The sequence below is a fragment of the Schistocerca nitens genome, chromosome 1, assembly GCF_023898315.1.
Source record: "Schistocerca nitens isolate TAMUIC-IGC-003100 chromosome 1, iqSchNite1.1, whole genome shotgun sequence".
NCBI classification, from domain to species: Eukaryota; Metazoa; Arthropoda; class Insecta; order Orthoptera; family Acrididae; genus Schistocerca; species Schistocerca nitens.
The window spans coordinates 152,020,812-152,040,375 of NC_064614.1; the positions used below are offsets into that span (position 1 = coordinate 152,020,812).

Below are 19,564 nucleotides of genomic sequence, written 5' to 3' on the forward strand. Positions count from 1 at the left end.
TTACTTCCATAAAGTATCTCGGTGTATACGTATAGAGCGATTTGAAGTGCAAGTGGAACTAGCACATAAATTAATCGCGAATAAAGTAGATACGCCGGCCGCGGTGGTCTCGCGGTTCTAGGCGCGCAGTCCGGAACCATGCGACTGCTACGGTCGCAGGTTCGAATCCTGCCTCGGGCATGGATGTGTGTGATGTCCTTAGGTTGGTTAGGTTTAAGTAGTTCTAAGTTCTAGGGGACATGACCACAGCCGTTGAGTCCCATAGTGTTCAGAACCATTTCAACCATTTTTTTTTTTAAGTAGATACCAAACAGAGATTCATTGGAAGAATTCTCATAAAGTGAAGTCCATGAAGGAAGGAGGTATCTTACAAAACATTAGTGCGCCCAGCACTGGAATACTGCTCGTCAGTATGGGATTCGTACCGGATGGGGCTGATAGAGAAAATAGAGAAGATCCTAAAAAGAGCAGCACAGGTTCATTTACACTACTGGCCATTAAAACTGCTACACCAAGAAGAAATGCAGATGATAAACGGGTATTCATTGGACAAATATATTATACTAGAACTGACATGTGATTACATTTTCACGCAATTTGGGTGCATAGATCCTGAGAAAGCAGTACCCAGAACAACCACCTCTGGCCGTAATAGCGGCCTTGATACGCCTGGGGATTGAGCCAAACAGTTCTTGGATAGCGTGTACAGGTACAGCTGCCCATGCAACTTCAACACGATACCACAGTTCATCAAGAGTAGTGACTGGCGTATTGTGACGAGCCAGTTGCTCGGCCACCATTGACCAGACGTTTTCAGTTTGTGAGAGATCTAGAGAATGTGCTGGCCAGGGCAGCAGCTGAACATTTTCTGTATGCAGAAAGGCCCGTACATTATCCTGCTGAAATGTAGGGTTTCGCAGGGATCGAATGAGAGGTAGAGCCACGGGTCGTAAAATATCTTAAACGTAACGTCCACTGTTCAAAGTGCCGTCAATGCAAACAAGAGGTGACAGAGGCGTGTAACCAATGGCACCCCATGCCATCACACCGGGTGATACGCCACTATAGCGAATACACGCTTCCAATGTGCGTTCACCGCGATGTCGCCAAACACGGATGCGACCATCATGATGCTGTAAACAGAACCTGGATTCATCCGAAATAATGACGTTTTCCGTCGTTGAGTACACAACCGCAGGCGCTCCTGTCTGTGATGCAGCGTCAAGTGTAATCGCAGCCATGGTCTCCGAACTGATAGTCCATGATGCTGCAAACGTCGTCGAACTGTTCGTGCAGATGGTTGTCGTCTTGCAAACGTCCCCATCTGTTGACTCGGGGATCGCGACGTGGCTGCACGATCTTTTACAGCCATGCGGATAAGATGCCTGTCATCTCGACTGCTAGTGATACGAGGCCGTTGTGATACAGAACGGCGTTCCGTATTACCCTTCTGAACCCATCGATTCCATATTCTGCTAACAGTCATCGGATCTCGACCGACGCGAGCAGCAATGTCGCGATACGATAAACCGGAATCGCAGTAGGCTACAATCCGACCTTTATCAAAGTCGGAAACGTGACGGTACGCATTTCTCTTCCTTACAGGAGGCATCACAACAACGTTTCACCAGGTAACGCCGGTGAACTGCTGTCTGTGTATGAGAAATCGGTTGGAAACTTTCCTCGTGTCAGCACGTTGTAGGTGTCGCCATCGGCGCCATTCTTGTGTGACTGCTGTGAAAAGCTAATCATTTGTATATCACAGCATCTTCTTCCTGTCGGTTAAATTTCGCGTCTGTAGCACGTCATCTCCGTGGTGTAGCAATTTTAATGGCCAGTAGTGTGGTAACTGTTACAGTATCACGGAGACGTTCTGCTGTCAGACGCTGCAAGAGAGAAACTCGGCGTCAAGGTGTGACTTACTGTTAAAGTTCAGAGATCGTACTTTCGCAGAAGAGTCAGTCAATATACTGCCTCCTCCTACGTACATCTTGCGAAAGCACCGTGAAGATAAGATTAGAGCCCACACAGAGGCTTACTAACAATCGTTCTTTCCGTGAACCATACGGGACTGGAAGAGGAGAAGCAGGGAGTGGCACTAGTATACAAACCACACTCTGCCACACACCATAAGGTGACTTGTGGAGTATATATGTGTTTTGTTTCCTTTCGTTAAATAGCACTGCAGTGCCGAAAATGTCAACCTCAGGTATTTCGTCTAAAGTATGGTTGCTGGAACTGCCATCCAGTTTGTCACCTAATGCAGTGCGTGAGTCATCAGTAATACTCTGAGGCTGCCTTCGAATGGCAAGGTCAAATCTGATTTTGAAATTCCACCATGTACCTTTTCAGTCTCCTTAAAGCATTTTCCTTCGCCTTTCACGTTTAAAATAAACCCTGAAACCTCAGAAATCGTTGTCTGTAGTTAAGCAACTTCCCATCTACAGCACTATTATGCACCATCAGTACGCTTTGCGACAACTGTCATGCAGTCCACTCATCGTCAAGCACAGCACTCGTGTCCACTACATGTTTCCTAAGGCTAGTACACTGCTGTGGCATAAAGTTAGCGATCATACTAAGTCTTTGCACACGGCTTCTTTGCGCGTTGCTTGCTTTCTCTATGTTCATTGAAGGTGTGATTAGCATTTGCATTGGCATCGACGTTTTTCTGGAAGTTTTTCTCTGATTCTTGTGCACTTGTTTCACAAACTTGATGCTCTGAATTAAAATCTGCAGAACGAAATTGGTAATAATGACATCACACTTGGAATTTACATTTTCATCGGGTCGTAATCCGTGTTTTTCAATGTCATATTTCACTTTGGATTTCAAGTTAGAGATTTCAGTTGAAATATGTGTTCATAAGTTATTAACTTCAGTTTTTGAATTTGCTTTGTCATTTTTCAATCAATCTCCGAAGCTGCTTACTGTATCCATTAAAGACAGAATAAAAAAAATTTCCCCCTCGGTACTGACATCGGGACACAGTTTCTCCTCTATAGATTCCGTCTTTATGCGAGTATCTTAAGTACTCTTAGACACTGAATCACTCAACTTGACTGCTGCTGGTTCGATCTACGCTTGGTCTACCAGTCTCATATTAGGCAATTCTTCAGCAGTTTTTCCATTCTCATTAATACAAGTGCTATACATTCTAGGACTGAAAATTTCAGTACTTCTGAAGTCAGCTTTTATCAAGATCGATATCTTCACTCATACCGGGTGACTAAGATAGTACCTTTTCCTTACTCTTGGATTTTCTGTTCTGGGATTTTACAAAAATGCCCAGAAATTGCAAAAAGCACCTTTTCACTTAGCTTCTGTGTAACCGCACATTACGATTACCTCAAACCCTGTCTCACTTCCTTTTCAACCACTGCTTTCCTTTAATGCCCCTCCACTCTTATAACAGCCGTGTGGTTTACGTATAATTTGTAAATAGCCTTTCGTTCCCTGTATTTTGCCCGTGCTGCATTCAGAATTTGAAAGAGAGTGTTCCAGTAAACATTGTCAAAAGATTTCTTGAACTCTACAAATGCCATAACGTGAGTTTGCCTTTCCTTAACTTATCTTCTAAGATAAGTCGTAGGGCCAGTATTGTCTCGTGTATTCCTACATTTCTCTGGAATCCAAGCTGATCTTTTTCGAGATTGGCTTCTACCAGTTTTTCCACTCTTCTGTAAAGAATTCGTTTTAATATTTTGCAACCGTGTCTTATTAAACTGATAGTTCGATAATTTTCACACCTGTCAGCAACTGTTTTCTTTTTAATTAATGGAAGTATATAAGTTTTTTAAGCTCTTTATTTGTTTGAGAGATAGTGATCGTTTATAACCAAATGAGATGATAACATTTGTGTCAATTTGGAAGATAGTGGTTGTAATGTTCACGATATGTTCATGATTTAGTAACTATAGTCATGAGTTAAATTAGCCTGTGATTTACGAAGAAAATAATCTCTCTGAACTATTAAAAAAAACACATGGTAAATGAATTGCTGATATAGATCTTTCGTAAAACCGAAATGTCACATCAGACTTATCTTACAAGATAGGTTGATGAAAATCAAATCGACAATCGAGGATTGTAGATTAATAAATAGATTTTGATTTAGTCTGCTGGGATACCCTTTCAAATTTTTTGAACTTATACAGAGTGGAAGATCATTTATAACTTGTGCAGAAAACAAACGTACGAAGAACTTGTCTCAGAAAATGCCAACAGAACTGGGACATTGTTTACAAGTTTACAAGAGCATCTCGATGGCTGAGGATCTTTTGTTAATATTTTATGTGTATTTCAAGAAAAATGTCAACTTAATATGTAATAAGAAAATGTAGTTCTACCGTGTTCAAAGCAGAAGCACATTTCCTTATTCCATATTAGGAAGTAAATGCCTACAAGGAAAGAGCTTCGTCCAATAAATGATTAATAGGCAGTAATTACCTTGACTGATGATACAACTGAGTCAATAAATTTTTTTAAGACTTGTCCAACACTTTTGATTTTGGGAATTGCGATATAGTCGTGCATAAGAAAAATATTAAGGAATAGTAGACACTACATGTTAATGATTGACAGAGTGCACCGATTCCATTTCGATCACATACCAACAGACACACAGAATTTGTATCATCCAGAATTTCCGATCTGGATTATAGATAAATTATGACAAGATTCAGTTGGTTGTGTACTAATCAATAGTGCTCATAAACCTCTACAGAAATTAAAAGTAATTTACTCAGTGAGGCACCAGGGTAGAAAGCGTTAAGTATGTGGGATTCAGCTCATGAAACTGCGAAGCACACGCTACAGAACCAATTAAGTGCCGTAGATGAAATAAATTCACCGTACGTATAATTACCGCTTTAGATATTTAAAAATTAAGGAAATAGTTTATCTGGCGTAATTCCGTTCACTGATGAGTTACAGAACCATTTCCTGGGAAAAGTCAGCTACCAGACATAGCATTTTCGTATTACAGAAGCCTGATATTGTCTGGCGTTTGATCATAATGCAGAATCTTCTACAAAAAGACCTTGCTATTTTGACAGTTGCTTCACAATAAATATATTTATGAGTTTTATCTCCCGTTACGAAAAATATCTATTTTTCACGTACATAGTACAACGCGTAAAATAATACTAGGACCAACCTCTACAAAAACTGCAAGGTGTTAACATTCGTACAGATGGGCGGGAGCTATAAGGAAGCACATGTATTCAGCGACCTGCCAGAGCGTATTACATGTCTTACAGCTGGTGTGAAGTTTAGGACCGCAATAAACAACTGTATTTGGTGCAACTCATTATACTCTATTGAAATATAGAAATTAATAGTTTACATTATTTTATAATTAAATACTTGTGATACTTTAATAAAATACATTAATAAAACACAATTTTAAGTCATTTCATTGTATTTCAGTTCAATAAAACGTACGTTTTCAATTTCTTTCTACACCTCACCACTTCTTTCCACACCATACCACTTCGTGATCTTTGGAATACTAGTGTAACATAATAATGCTAATTTTTTACAACTGTCAGCACTGCGCCCGTATTTAAAAAGAAATTGATTTCGTCTAACAATCGATTTTTTCTCTGCGGGGGCTTGAAGACTGGACGGATGAAGAGGTGGTACCGTGTCCGGGAAAACCAATGAAAGGAGTTTTCGCAGTCTGGTTTTATCATCGAACGTCTCTGTCGAGTAAGGAAGTGACATTTATGTGCTGCCTATCAAACTTGCATTTCACAAAATATCGTGAAGAATGAGTACGAGTATATTTTTAATTTACATACTTCATATTATCACGACCGGTATTTTGAATCTGTGTGACACAAATAGCCTCTGCCGGCCGTTTCGCCCACCACAGATAAGCTCTCCCGAGCGTTTGTACGACGTCAACAGGAAGCTTCGCATCCGGAGTCAGCGTGCATTTTCTGTATTTCCAAGACGGGAACTTGAAATCTGCTGCCGTCTGATTCGCGAACTCGACAACCAATAATGAGTCGGGGACAAATGATACGTCACTCGCGGAACTCATGTCTCCTAGAATGAGATAACTTCTATCTTGTGCAAGTCGCAGCACCAGACACGGCCCAGACGCGACAGCACTCGTAATAACGTAAGTACAGCGCATATTCTCATTTCTTTTTCGCTTGTATTATTCGTTTTCTCAAACTTGCTGAATGTTTTTTTGTGTACAACTCAATCTTGTGTGTAGAATTACATTGACGACAAATTCCATTAGGAAAAGTATGTTCTCCAGAATTGGAAAAGGTCACTAACATTCTTTTCTAGCAGAATATCAGAGAACGTACTGTGAGTTTCTACATTAAGACTTCCATGGGAGAAAAACGTCCTCCATTGACAGCAATACTTGTTTACTTTTAGATATCAGTCTTCTGACTGGATTGATGCGACCCACTAAGAATTCCTCTTCTGCGCGAACCATTTCAATGTAGTATTTCCATCGTACGTCCTCAATTATTTATTTTACGCGCTCAGACATCTGCTGGATGTATTCCAATCTCTGTCTTCCCCTGCAGACCTTACCCTCGACAGTCCCTCTAGACCTTAACACATGTACTATCATGCTCTCTGTTTTTCATGTCAGTGTTTTCCATGTGTTCCTTTTTTCGCCGATTCTGCGGACAACCTAATAACCTTTCTTATAAGTCATCTGGTTTTCAATGTTATTCTGTAGCAACCCATCTCAAATACTTCGATTCTCTTCTTTTCCGATTTTTCCACAGTCTGTGTTTCACTACCACACAATGCTGTGCTCCAAACGTTCACTCTCAGCAATTTCTTCCTCGATTTAAAGCCTATGTTTCTTAGGAGTAGACTTCTCTTGGCCAGGAATACCATTCTTGCCAGTGCTAATCTACTTTTTATGTCCTCCTTGCTCCGCCCATCAAGGGTTCTGCCTAGGTAGTAGGATTCCTTGACTTCGTTCATTGCACTGAAGATAGGAATGTCGTCAGCGAATGTTGTTGATATCGTTTACTTTGAATTTTAATTCGACTCTTGAAACCTCCTTTCATTTATGTCATTGCTTCTTCGATGTATAGACTGCATGCCTGTTTACACACTTTTTAGTGCGAGTACTTCGCTTTTGATGTTCCACCCTCGTTGTTCCTTGTGTATCATCAGTCTTTCACTGTAGCTTACCCTTATTTTTCTCTTAATTTCGAATATACTTTACCATTTGCCACTATCGAATGCTTTTTTTCAGGTCAACAGATCCTTTGAAAGTAGCTTGATTTTTCTTCAGTCTTGCTTCCGTTATCAACCACAACGTCAGAACTGCCTCTCTACTGCCTTTCCCTTCCGTAAAGCCAAACTGATCGTCATATAACAGATCTTCAATTTGCTTTTCCATTTCTCTGTACATTATTCTTGTCAGCAACTTGGGTGCATGAACTGTTCAGCTGATTGTACGATAATTCTTGCACTTATCTGCTCTTGCTGTTTTCGGAATTGCGTGCATGATATTTTTCCGAAAGTATGACGTTTTGTCTCCAGTCTTATACATTATACAACTGTCAATTGGTTGCCATGTCTCTCAGTGTTTTTCTTTAGAAATTTCGATGGAGCGTTATATATCCCTTATGTTTTATTTGATCTCAAGTATTTGAAAGGTGTTTTAAATTATAACTCGAATACTGGACCCCTATATTCCCCTTACCGAGACCAGTTTCTTCTTTTATCAAGTCATACAGGCCCTCATGGAGGCGTTCAGAGTACTCTTTCCACCTATCCGACTTTTCGTCTGCTTTTAACAGTGGAATGGCCATTGCACTCTTAGTGGTACCACCCTTCCATTTAATTTCACCGAAGGTTGTTTTCACTTCTCTGCATGATTAGACAGTCCTCCTGACGATTATTTCTTTTTCGATTTATTCACATTTTTTCTGCAGACTTTTAGTCTCGGCTGCCCTGCCCTTACTATTTATTTCATTCCTAAGTGATTTATAATGCTGTATTCCTGTCTCTTAATGACCATGTTTGTACTTTATCTTTTCATCGGCCTACAGAAATATTTCTTTTTTTACACAAGATTTCTTCGGAGTTATATTCCCTGTATGTATGTTTGACTGTCCGACTGTGACTAGTCTTTTTAGAGATGTCCACGCCTCTTGAAGTGATCTGCGTACTGTGATAGTCCTTATCGTAGTATCCACGTCCTAAGTTAATTTCAACGCGTCTCATCATTTATCATTACTTTTGTCTTCCTTCCACACTGATTCTTCCGAACTACTATCTTAGACTTCAGTCTACTCTATTCCTACTGAATATCTAAACAGATTTACGACTTCATCAGAGTTTCGTGACAGGCAGGGTGTAGGTTTGTATTCTTCGCGGACAGTCATTTACAAGCACCGGAGAAATATTAGGTTGGACCATAAGTTCGTAGCGTTTTGGTTTTGCATGTTGGTATTCCACTTGCTACGGGTTTATTTGTCGATTGTCATTTTTTTATTTGTAATTCGCTATTACTATTTGATTTTATATATTGTCATTTTGTCATCCGGAGATAATGAATGGAGCTGCCGACGCTAGAAAATGGGGTGCCAAGTGGATAAATCGGAACATTACCGACATAATCTCCTGATGAGCTCACCCTGGAGGGGTGATAGCAGCTCAGGCAGCCAGAAACATTTGCGCCATGTACCGTGATAATACCACTGGACAGAGCACGGCAAGAAAACGGTCCTCTCATATTAATGAGGATCGTTTTGACGTTAGTGACTCGCCACGTTCAGGAAAATCTTCGGGATTTGATGAAGATCTCTTAAGGGGCTCCGGAACGCCCTATACTTGCAATATTAAAATAACGCTTATAAATTACATCTTTCCTCACAAAGTATTTGAGGTAGGAAGTTGAACTTTTTACAGATTATTTATTGGAATATGGGCTACAACTTAACACAGGGATTTTACAAAATTTTAGTTCAGTTATTAAAGATGACTTTTTTTCAATTGTAATGAAAATTCACAACATTTTTGCAATTTTTTATTTATATATTAAAAAATATACAGATTTTTGGAAAAAGGCTGTGTTAAATTATGCAGAAGGTACTGTGTAACATTTACTGAAAGTTTGAAACAAATATGTTTGGAAGATCCTTAGAAAACATGTAATTAGTATGAGAAAATAAAAGTTTTGGGTATCGAGCGACAAAGATTGGATTAACTTTTTAGTGCATTCCAGGTCCATAGGATGGATTATCTTCATCCTCTGCAAACTCCTCCTCCAGCTTCCTCTTGTTCCTCCTCCTGTTTACCCTTGCTTGTATTTCTAGACTCTTTACAGCCCTGTCTGCAGCCCGAAGGCGTTCCTTGTCTAAAGCAAGCATCGCTCGTACCATGTTAGAACCTATCTTCATTCCCATATTTCTAAATACCTTGCACCTTACAATGTTGCCATCATTGAAAGTCGCAACAGCATCATACACACCAAAGTGAAGTGTTTCTATTCCAACAAATACAGTCTTGGGGATTCTCGACCATATAACACTATTTACACTTTCATTGGGGTTTTGAGTTTTTCCGTGAATACACTTTTTCAACAGTTCATGTGCTGCTAAGTCTCTGAAAATAGGTTTTATCACCTCCATTATTGCATGAGGCAGACTATGCTTATGAGTGTACACTTCACCAGTTAGCAATCCTTTGTTATATTTACACCAACTGTCTTCTTCTTTGGGACACAAGCTATGTTGGGGATTTTCATCGTCTTTATTGTTTACAGTAATAACACATACCTTTGGCTTTCCAACATTTCTCCTTTTCTTAAAAGCCTTCAGAGGATTTCTAATAACTTTACTTTTACTCATTATTATACTTCAACAAAACAGAGACTCAAGAAACAGAATTAATTACGAATATTTTCGAGATAACGACAGAGTAAATAAACATGAAACAATCGACAATCACACCAGCCAGCGATATATATTGAACCATCACAGGTTAGCCACAACAGATACTTTATCTCACATCACTAAAATGTACCTGATGAACACGGACGTTAATGATAACACCATTTGACAGCAGTTTACCAGCGCCACAGTGGGTCACGCCCATGTAGAACACATTTCAAAAAAAAATTTTAAAAATAGTTGTAGTCTTCGTAATTGAATAAATTATATATCTATTAAAAGGTAATAGTCTGCAGATTCAGAAAACGCAAAAAAGTAAAAATTGAACTTTTCATGATTTTGAGCCTTTCCGGAGCCCCTTAAATGCATTAGTCCTCAATGATTCAAGTCAGTGTACTCGACTACTGGAAAATGTGATGAACTACGATCATTCCACCATCATGCGACATTTGCATGAAATGGGGAAGATTCAAAATTCGGGTGAATGGGTCCCGAATGCTCTAAACCAAAATCACAAAGCTGAGTGGGTGGCCATATGTGCGTCATCAACTGACTCGTGAACAACATCGGCCATTCCTAGCCTGTATCTTTACTGGTCACTAGAAATGATGTGTTTATGCTAACATAAGGAAAAGAAAGGAATGGTTGAGCCCAAACAAAGCTCCTCGCACAAAGACCAGTATGAATCCCCAAAAATGTTATGCAGCTGGTGGAATAGCGACGGTGTGGTGTACTACGAAATGCTTCCCCGAGGTGCAACCATCACTGCTGACATTTACTGTCAACAGATAGGACGTCTGGAAGAACAACGACCAGGAAGGCTGCGTGAAGTGATGTAACTCGGCGATAACGCCCATCGGCACCCTGCTATACTCACAAAAAGCACTATACAAGAATTGGATTGGAAAATCATTTCGCACCTACCTTTTTCATCTGATCTTGCACCCTCAGATTTTCACCTGTTCCACTCTCTATTGAAGAACCTTCAGGGAACTTGCTTTTTGGATAAAATGCGTTCCGAACAAGGCTCGACGAGTTCTTCGCCTCGCAACCACATGATTCCTACAATCGCGAAATCTAAAAGTTGTTCGGGGTTGACAGACTGTTGTAAATAGTGAAGGAGAATATATTATTGACGATTGGAGTCTGTCATGTGTGTCTGTTTTGTTTATTAAACTTAGGGAAAAACGCTACGAACACATGCACCAACGTAATATCAGGTGTGCCTCAGGGAAGGCTTAGTTTTATGTCGTATTCATCATTTATACGATCAGACGTAAATATGTGCAAAGAACCATTTTAGATTCATATTACACATTCATATGTAAATGTGTGTACATAATAACCATTTTTTGTGTACAATGTTAATGGTGTGTATAAGGGTATTTTCGCAGATGTTGATGAGACTATCGATGTGGAAATTCTACCAGAAAAAAAGAAAACATTTATGTCCTATTAGATCTCAATAGGAACATAGTTTCGTCCCACACATACTTTCGTCCCAGAAGTGTAAAACTCCTTGAACATGGTCTTTATTTTACAGCTCGGAGTATTTAGTGAGCAAAAAATAAATACTATACTGAAAGAGCTTTACACTTATGGGACGAAATATACTGTTCACAATGAGCAAGAAGTATTTCGTAAGATTTAGTATTTGCAACCACTATACAAGCGTTCTGATTAGAGACACTATTAACTTCTTAAAGACCAATTTAATTAAAATAAGAAATTAATAAAGGCTGAAATACATGAACTGATGGAAATATTAGGACTTATCATACAACTGCTTCAAACAAAAAGACAAAATATATTCCCAACCAAACGGCATTGTCATGGGGACCTGTACAGCTGGAACACTATGGGTTATATCGGTAAACCACATGGAACGCGAGTTTTTTTTTTAGTAAATATAAGCAGACATCTGATAAAAGAGTAGCCTTTAATCAGCCAACAATCAACTGGGATTATTACTGTGAAACATTACTGAATGTCTTTTCTGGAAAGTACCTGGAACAGATGGTTCGGAATCCCACTCATAAGGGATACATTAGATCTACTGGCAACAATTAGACCGGACCTCTTTGAGGATGCCCATGTTGTAACAACAATTATTACCAACTTACAAAGGGCAAACGAAAAAGTAGAAATATTTATATGTTCAGTAAACTAGATAAAAAGGCAGTAGTGTGTTATCTCATTGAGGAATCTGAAACATTTAGCTCAGGACTGGAACATGTAGAGGAACAGAATGTCAATTTTAAAAGAATATCTGACGATGCACGAGATATATACAGGATGGTCCATTGATAGTGACCGGGTCAAATATCTCACGAAATAAGCAAGAAACGAAAAAACTGCAAAGAACGAAACTCGTCTAGCTTGAAGGGGGAAACCAGATGGGGCTATGGTTGGCCCGCTAGATGGCGCTTCCATAGGTCAAACGGATATAAACTAAGTTTTTTTAAAATAGGAAACCCCATTTTTATTACATATTCGTGTAGTACGTAAAGAAATATGAATGTTTTAGTTGGACCACATTTTTCGCTTTGTGATAGATGGCGCTGTAATAGTCACAAACGTATAAGTACGTGGTTTCACGTAACATTCCGCCAGTGCGGACCGCATTTGCTTCGTGATACATTACCCGTGTTAAAATGGACCGTTTACCAATTGCGGAAAAGGTCGATATGGTGTTGATGTATGGCTACAGTGATCAAAGTGCCCAACGGGCGTTTGCTGTGTATGCTGCTCTGTATCCTGAACGACATCATCCAAGTGTCCGGACCGTTCGCCAGGTAGTTACGTTATTTAAGGAAACAGGAAGTGTTCATCCACATGTGAAACGTAAACCACGACCTGCAACAAATGATGATGTCAAACTAGGTGTTTTAGCTGCTGTCGCGGCTAATCTGCAGATCAGTAGCAGACAAATTGCCCGAGAATCGGAAATCTCATAAAAGTCGGTGTTGAGAATGCTACATCAACATCGATTGCACCCGTACCATATTTCTATGCACCAGGAATTGCGTGGCGACGACTTTGAACGTAGTGTACAGTTCTGGCACTGAGCACAAGAGAAATTACGGGACGATGACAGATTCTTGCACGCGTTCTATTTAGCAACGAAGCGCCATTCATTAACAGCGGTAACGTAAGCCGGCATAATATCCACTATTGGACAACGGAAAATCCACGATGGATGCGACAAGTGGAACATCAGCGACATTGGCGGGTTAATGTATGGTGCGGCATTATGGGAGGAAGGATGATTGGCTCCCATTTTATCGATGGCAATCTAAATTGTGCAATGTATGCCGATTTCCTACGTAATGTTCTACCGATGTTACTACAAGACGTTTCACTGCATGACAGAATGGCGATGTACTTCCAACACGATGGATGTCCGGCAGATAGCTAGCGTGCGGTTGAAGCGGTATTGAATAGCATATTTCATGACAGGTGGATTGGTCGTCGAAGCGCCATACCATGGCCCGCACGTTCACCGGATCTGACGTCCGCGGATTTCTTTCTGTGGCGAAAGTTGAAGGATATTTGGTATCGTGATCCACCGACAACGCCTGACAACATGCGTGTGCGCATTGTTAATGCATGTGCGAACACTACGGATGGCGAACTACTCACTGTTGACAGGAATGCCGTTACACGTATTGCCAAATGCATTGACGTTGACGGTGATCATTTTGAGCATTTATTGCAGTAATGTGGTATTTACAGGTAATCACGCTGTAACAGCATCGAAATAAAATGTTCAAACGTACCTACGTTCCGTATTTTAATTTAAAAACCTACCTGTTACCAACTGTTCGTCTAAAATTGTTAGCCATATGTTTGTGACTATTACAGCGCCATTATCACAAACCGAAAAAGTGGTCCAACTAAAACTTTCATATTTCTTTACGTACCACACGAATATGCAATAAAAATGGGGGTTCCTATTTAAAAAAATGCAGTTGATATCTGTTTGACCTATGGCAGCGCCATCTAGCGGGCCTATCATAGCGCCATCTGGTTTCCTTCTTCAAGCTAGACAAGTTTCGTTCTCTGTAGTTTTTTCGTTTGACGCTTATTTCGTGAGATATTTGGCGCGGTCACGATCAATGGACCACCCTGTATATGTACTCGGTAGAATAGTTCATAATGGGAGGCTCCCTTTATGATATACAGTGATTGTAAAGAAACTTCTAAAGAAACAAATACTATTGCATAATAGGTGCACTAACAGACACCGTTGCATAGTGGGTATAATAAGCAGCATAGGGCTATAGACAGATAGAGAATTAAACGCAAAGACAGTAAAGCGTGATGGCTGCGACGACTACCGCAGCAGGGCAGTGTCCAAAGACGTTCTACAAAACCCAAAACAAATTCTCGTCATATGTAAAGGCTGTCAGTGGCACCAGCGTTAGTACCCAGCCACTCAGGGACGAGATAGGATCGGAAATTGAGGGTAGTAAAGCAAGGGTGGAAGTTCTTAACTTCATTTTCAAATGTTCCTTTACAAAAGAAAATCCAGAAGTATTCCCAAGTTCAATTCTCGTGTTACTGAAAGGATGTGTGAAACGGATGTTAGTGTCAGTGGCGTCTGATACTGTACCGAATTTTCGGCTGAGATAGCCCCACTTTAAACCACAACGTGTCGTAAGTCGCTGGAACAAAAATTCCTGCCTAGTTGGTGGAAAAAAGCACATTACAGACCAGTCTGTAAGAAGGGTAGCAGAAGTGATCCAGGAAAGTTTCCGCCCATTATCCTTGAAGTCCATTTATTGTAAAATTTTAGAACATATTCTGAGCTTAAACGTAATGAGGTATCTGGAACAAAGATCTCCATGCCACCCAGCATGGATCCTGAAAACATCGATCATATAAAACGCAACTTGCACTTTCCTCACATGATCTAAAGCCATCGGTCAAGGCAGTGGAATAGATGAAGAATTTCTCTATTTCCGAAAAACATTTGACTCAGTATCACATTTCGGTTTATTTTCAAAAGTACGGTCGTATGAGGTATGAAGCAAATTGAGAATTTTATGGTACGGAGGGCGCGGCAAGTTATCGTGTATGGAGAGTCGTCGACAGGTTTAGAAATAAATTAAGGTGTCTGCCAGGGAAGTGTGTTGAGGCCCTTGCTGTTAATATTGTTTATTAATGACCTTGTGGACAATGCAAGTTAACACTAACCTCAGACATTTCTCAGATGATGCAGTTATCTGTGTTGAAGTACTGTCTGAAAGAACATAATACTCAGTTAAATCATGATGAGATTTCAAAGTGATGGAAATGTTGGCAACTTGCTTTAAAAGTTCAGAAACGTGACATTCGGCAGTTTATAAAATGGAAAAAAAAATGTAGTGTATCTAACTATAATATCAATGAGTCACAGATGGAGTGGTTCAGGTCATACGAATACCTGGGTGTAAAAGTCTGTAGGGATACGAAACGGCACGATCACACAGTGATAGTCGTGGGTAGAGTAGGTGACAGAACGTGGTTCACTGCTTTATGTGGGACGTTGTCGAAATATCGCAGAACATTTTTAGCGTTCCACGTGACGAAATGTCTTCTCAACGTGAAGTAGCGAGAAGTCACTTCACAAAACACCAAGAGCACCACGTTGATGTTAGCTATTCGCCCCTTATCAGTCTATCCATTCATTTCGTCAAATTACTGTGTCATAAAAGTCTTATAGTCCCATTTCTAGGCCGTAGCTTTTCATCAGTTACTCTGTTTCCCGATCTAATCTTCAGCGTGCTTCTGTAAAAAGCCCTTCTGTTCCCCTCATGTTTATATTTTTTATCATCCAACGAAATACCTTTAGTGCCTCATAATCTGATTTATTACCCTCAAGCTTCTCCTGATTTAATACTACTACATTCTATTAACTTTCTTACTTTTTTATGTTCTTCTTATGTCCGCTTTTCAGGACAGTATCTATTCCGTTCCAACGGCTTAGGAAATCCTATGACGTCACTAACAGAACTACAGCACCACCGGTAGAGCCCAGAGTTTCATGCAAATGCGTGTTGCATGCATGTTTGCAAGTTTTGGGCGTTTCGGTACTAAAAGCATATTTCGACGATTTCATCAATATATCTGCATTATATTCAGGTACTTCATAATTTTTCTAGCCATTGAGCATATATTGCTACAAATTGCATGATAGCACCTTTTACTTAAGTTTTTTCACATGAATTACGTCAAACGTTCAAAATACGAGAAATTTCGCTTTTTTATTGCAGCTTGTAAACTTAATAGTGTGCTCTGGCACCCTAGTTCGGCTCTGTAGATGTCGCTAGAAGTCAGTATACTCCATGCCAATAAATTTAAATAGAAAGGTGTCCTCCTGTTGTTAAGCGATGATGCTGCATATATGATGAAGACCAGGAAAGCAATTAAAATATTTTACCCTAACTTAAAGCACGTTACATATTTAGCACGTGCCCTACGCCGCGTAGTTGGAGCTGTACGTCTAAAATATGAAAATGTGAATACGCTGATATAGTCCACACACAACGTAAATAGGCGCACAAAATACGAAGGATTGATAATTCTGAGAGCATTAATTAAGTCAAATGCTGACTTGTTTTCTATTGTAGGTGTTCTTGAAAGCGCCTATCCGTGTTACCCCATCTAGAGATATACTGCCAGATTTACCTTTGGAGCCACAACTAATTCTAATAGATAGAGTACATGGAAAAATGTTCCTGTCTTTCATTGTAATAAGAGATCGTAAATTCCAGTAAATTTATTGAAGTTAGTATACGTGAGCTTCATTCTACTTAAAAGAAGCTTAAGTTACTGCCCCCTAATTGATTTTTTTCCAATTTTGGGTCGTATACACTTTAGAAGCCACTCACGCAGCTTGCATTAGAGACACGGAACTAGCATTCAAAAAAACTGATTTGAAACAAAACCTGAATTAGGTTACACCAAATCAAATTTTGTGCAATTTCCTATGGTAATAACGAAATTTGAAGCCGCAAGTAACTGGTAGGATGTTTGACAACTATTGAAGATTTTAACCAGCATGGTAAGGAGGCAACAGTGATCTGTTCTTGATGATCAATTAGTAAAAACCGTCAATATCCCAGAATATCTCATTTATTAAAATGACCAATTTTGGAACTTTTAATCGGACATCTTCAGTTTAGGAGCACCGTTTGGCTGAGATGGAGGCGCAGCGAACAGCTGCATTTGGTCACAACCGTAATTATTGAAGAGGCTGAAAAATATTTGCAATCGTCCTATGGAGAAGTGAGTGTTGCATCACAAAATAAAGTGACCAAAGTTATCGGATCAAATTCTGGTTTTGAGTTTCTTTTTTTAGCGAAAATGAAGAAAACTTCCATCTTGACCTGACTTTGTGCGAAATTTTTTCACTTAAGTTTGCACCTGTCACTTCCTGTGGCGTAGAAAGGTCTTTTTCTGTGTTCAAATATGTCCTATCTGATAAACACATGAGCCAAAGTGAAGAACATTTTGAGAAATTGGTTGTTGTGTCTTGTTTTAGAGCTGAATTTTGATACCGCATAATTTTATTGTTTTTCTGACTCTTGGTGCACGTTTAATGGCATGATACTGCACGAATGTATGTATGTTTTACGACTGGACAGTTAATGAAGACCCGGGCTCTCATTATCGACAACCGACAAGTTTTTATTTCTTTCCCTCAGAACTTTACTTCTCTTTCTATTCTTATTAATTTTAGTTTCCTCTACTGTTTCTACATGTATATTGTGTTATACAGGGCGTAGTCTACAAACCAGTCTCGTTCTCTTTTCAACAATTTCTTCTCTTTCGTGTCGTTTTAGTCTTAGAACTCAAGTCTGGTTTGAGTACAAGCTGAGGATAACCACAAATTCTGCATTTTATCCCTAGTAGCTAGAATTCCAAAAAAATGTGCTCAGGGGTATTGCGTATTTGTTTTCTAAAGGGAGAATCCGTATTGCATCAACAAAAGTTCGGAAACCTGGGTTATTGTTTTATGAGTAGTTTGGTGTAACGGACCCATAGTCCACGGCGGCGCGTTGCAGAGTTCTTTCGATTTCTTACCCCGATTTACGTTGGTATCGGCAGGGTGTTTACAGTTAATATTACACACTTCTAGAGGCTGTAGAGAGAACAGTACATTAAGTTTTACATAGAAACCCATGTCCGGAAATGTCACCCAACGACGCTACATAGTGTCAAAGTTATAGGCACCGGCGCCTGTAAACGTATGTGTATATAGGGTGATTTCACTTCAGGATCATGGAGAAGGATAGAAGTATCAATTTGATGTAAAGATACCTGTGCCGGAAACGAACGCTACTGTCAAACACCTCTATTAAACAAGCGCTCATAGCTGGTAAGGTGTACATCTTAGAGCCCGTGTTCACTGAACATTTTTTCTCGTTTTGGTCCATACCACCACCTCAGGAAGTTGTCTACCCGATAATCTTAGCAAAAACAGTACCAATACATGTATTCCATCGTCAGAGGTGTGAGAACGGTTACCGCTTATAACTTTCAATTCGTTCGTTTCAAGTACAGAGACAATTACCTCAAATTGATACATTTATCCTTCTCGATCATCCAAAAAAGATTGTAACAATCATTACGGAATCACCCTGTATATACTAGTACATACATTTACAGGCTCCATAGCCTGTAACTTTGACGCTCTGCAGAGTTTGTCGGGTGACGTTTCCGGGCATGGGTTCCCACGATAAACTTGAGCTACAAAATCCCTCTACAGCCTCTAGAAGCGTGTAAATATGAATTATGAAACACCTTGTGTATTGCACTGAAATTATCTGCTGGGTAGCATAAACGTCGATGATATACTCTGCGTGTCTCATTTGGGAACAAACTTGTTTCACGTAGAAACGGGGCTAGCTTTTGACAACAATTTAATCTTCGCCCTCAAGTTTGAATTCAGCATTACTCGGTTCTGACTAATTTTTTTTTTCAGTAGTATTAGCTGTGCCTTGCGGATAGGTTAACTGATGATGAATTGACCGATATGCATCTTGTACATGGGTTACGGACTGCAATGGAAGCGTACCATCAAGGCGCTATGCTCAATAGTGATGGCAATCGCATCGCCGTACTTTTCACCTACGGAGGTTGTTGCATTTCTGAGCTTTGTGTTGTACACTACTGGCCATTAAAATTGCTACACCACGAAGATAACGTGCTACAGACGCGAAATTTAACCGACAGGGAGAAGATGCTGTGATGTGCAAATGATTAGCTTTTCAGAGCATTCACACAAGGTTGGCGCCGGTGGCGACACCTACAACGTACTGACATGAGGAAAGTTTCCAACCGATTTCTCATACACAAACAGCAGTTGACCGGCGTTGGCTGGTGAAACGTTGTTGTGATGCCTCGTGTAAGGAGGAGAAATGCGTATCACCACGTTTCCGACTGTGATTAAGGTCGGATTGTAGCCTATGGCGATTGCGGTTTATTGTATCGCGACATTGCTGCTCGCGTTGGTCGAGATCCAATGACTATTAGCAGAATATGGAATCGGTGGGTTCAGGAGGGTAATACGGAACGCCGTGCTGGATCCCAACGGCCTCGTATCACTAGCAGTCGAGATGACAGGTTTCTTACCCGCATGGCTGTAACGGATCGTGCAGCCACGTCTCGATCCCTGAGTCAACAGA

General features: G+C 40.1%; 1 protein-coding gene across 1 annotated transcript in view; it reads left to right on the forward strand.

The window, feature by feature from the left end:
* The first annotated feature begins 5,974 nt into the window (after positions 1-5,974).
* The window catches only part of LOC126243764 (caspase-1-like), a 149,263-nt gene continuing 135,673 nt past the window's right edge, over positions 5,975-19,564 (forward strand). Inside the window, exon 1 of the mRNA XM_049948186.1 lies at positions 5,975-6,130. The gene's annotated coding sequence lies outside the window, so the exon portion shown is untranslated. The remainder of the gene's footprint in view (positions 6,131-19,564) is intronic.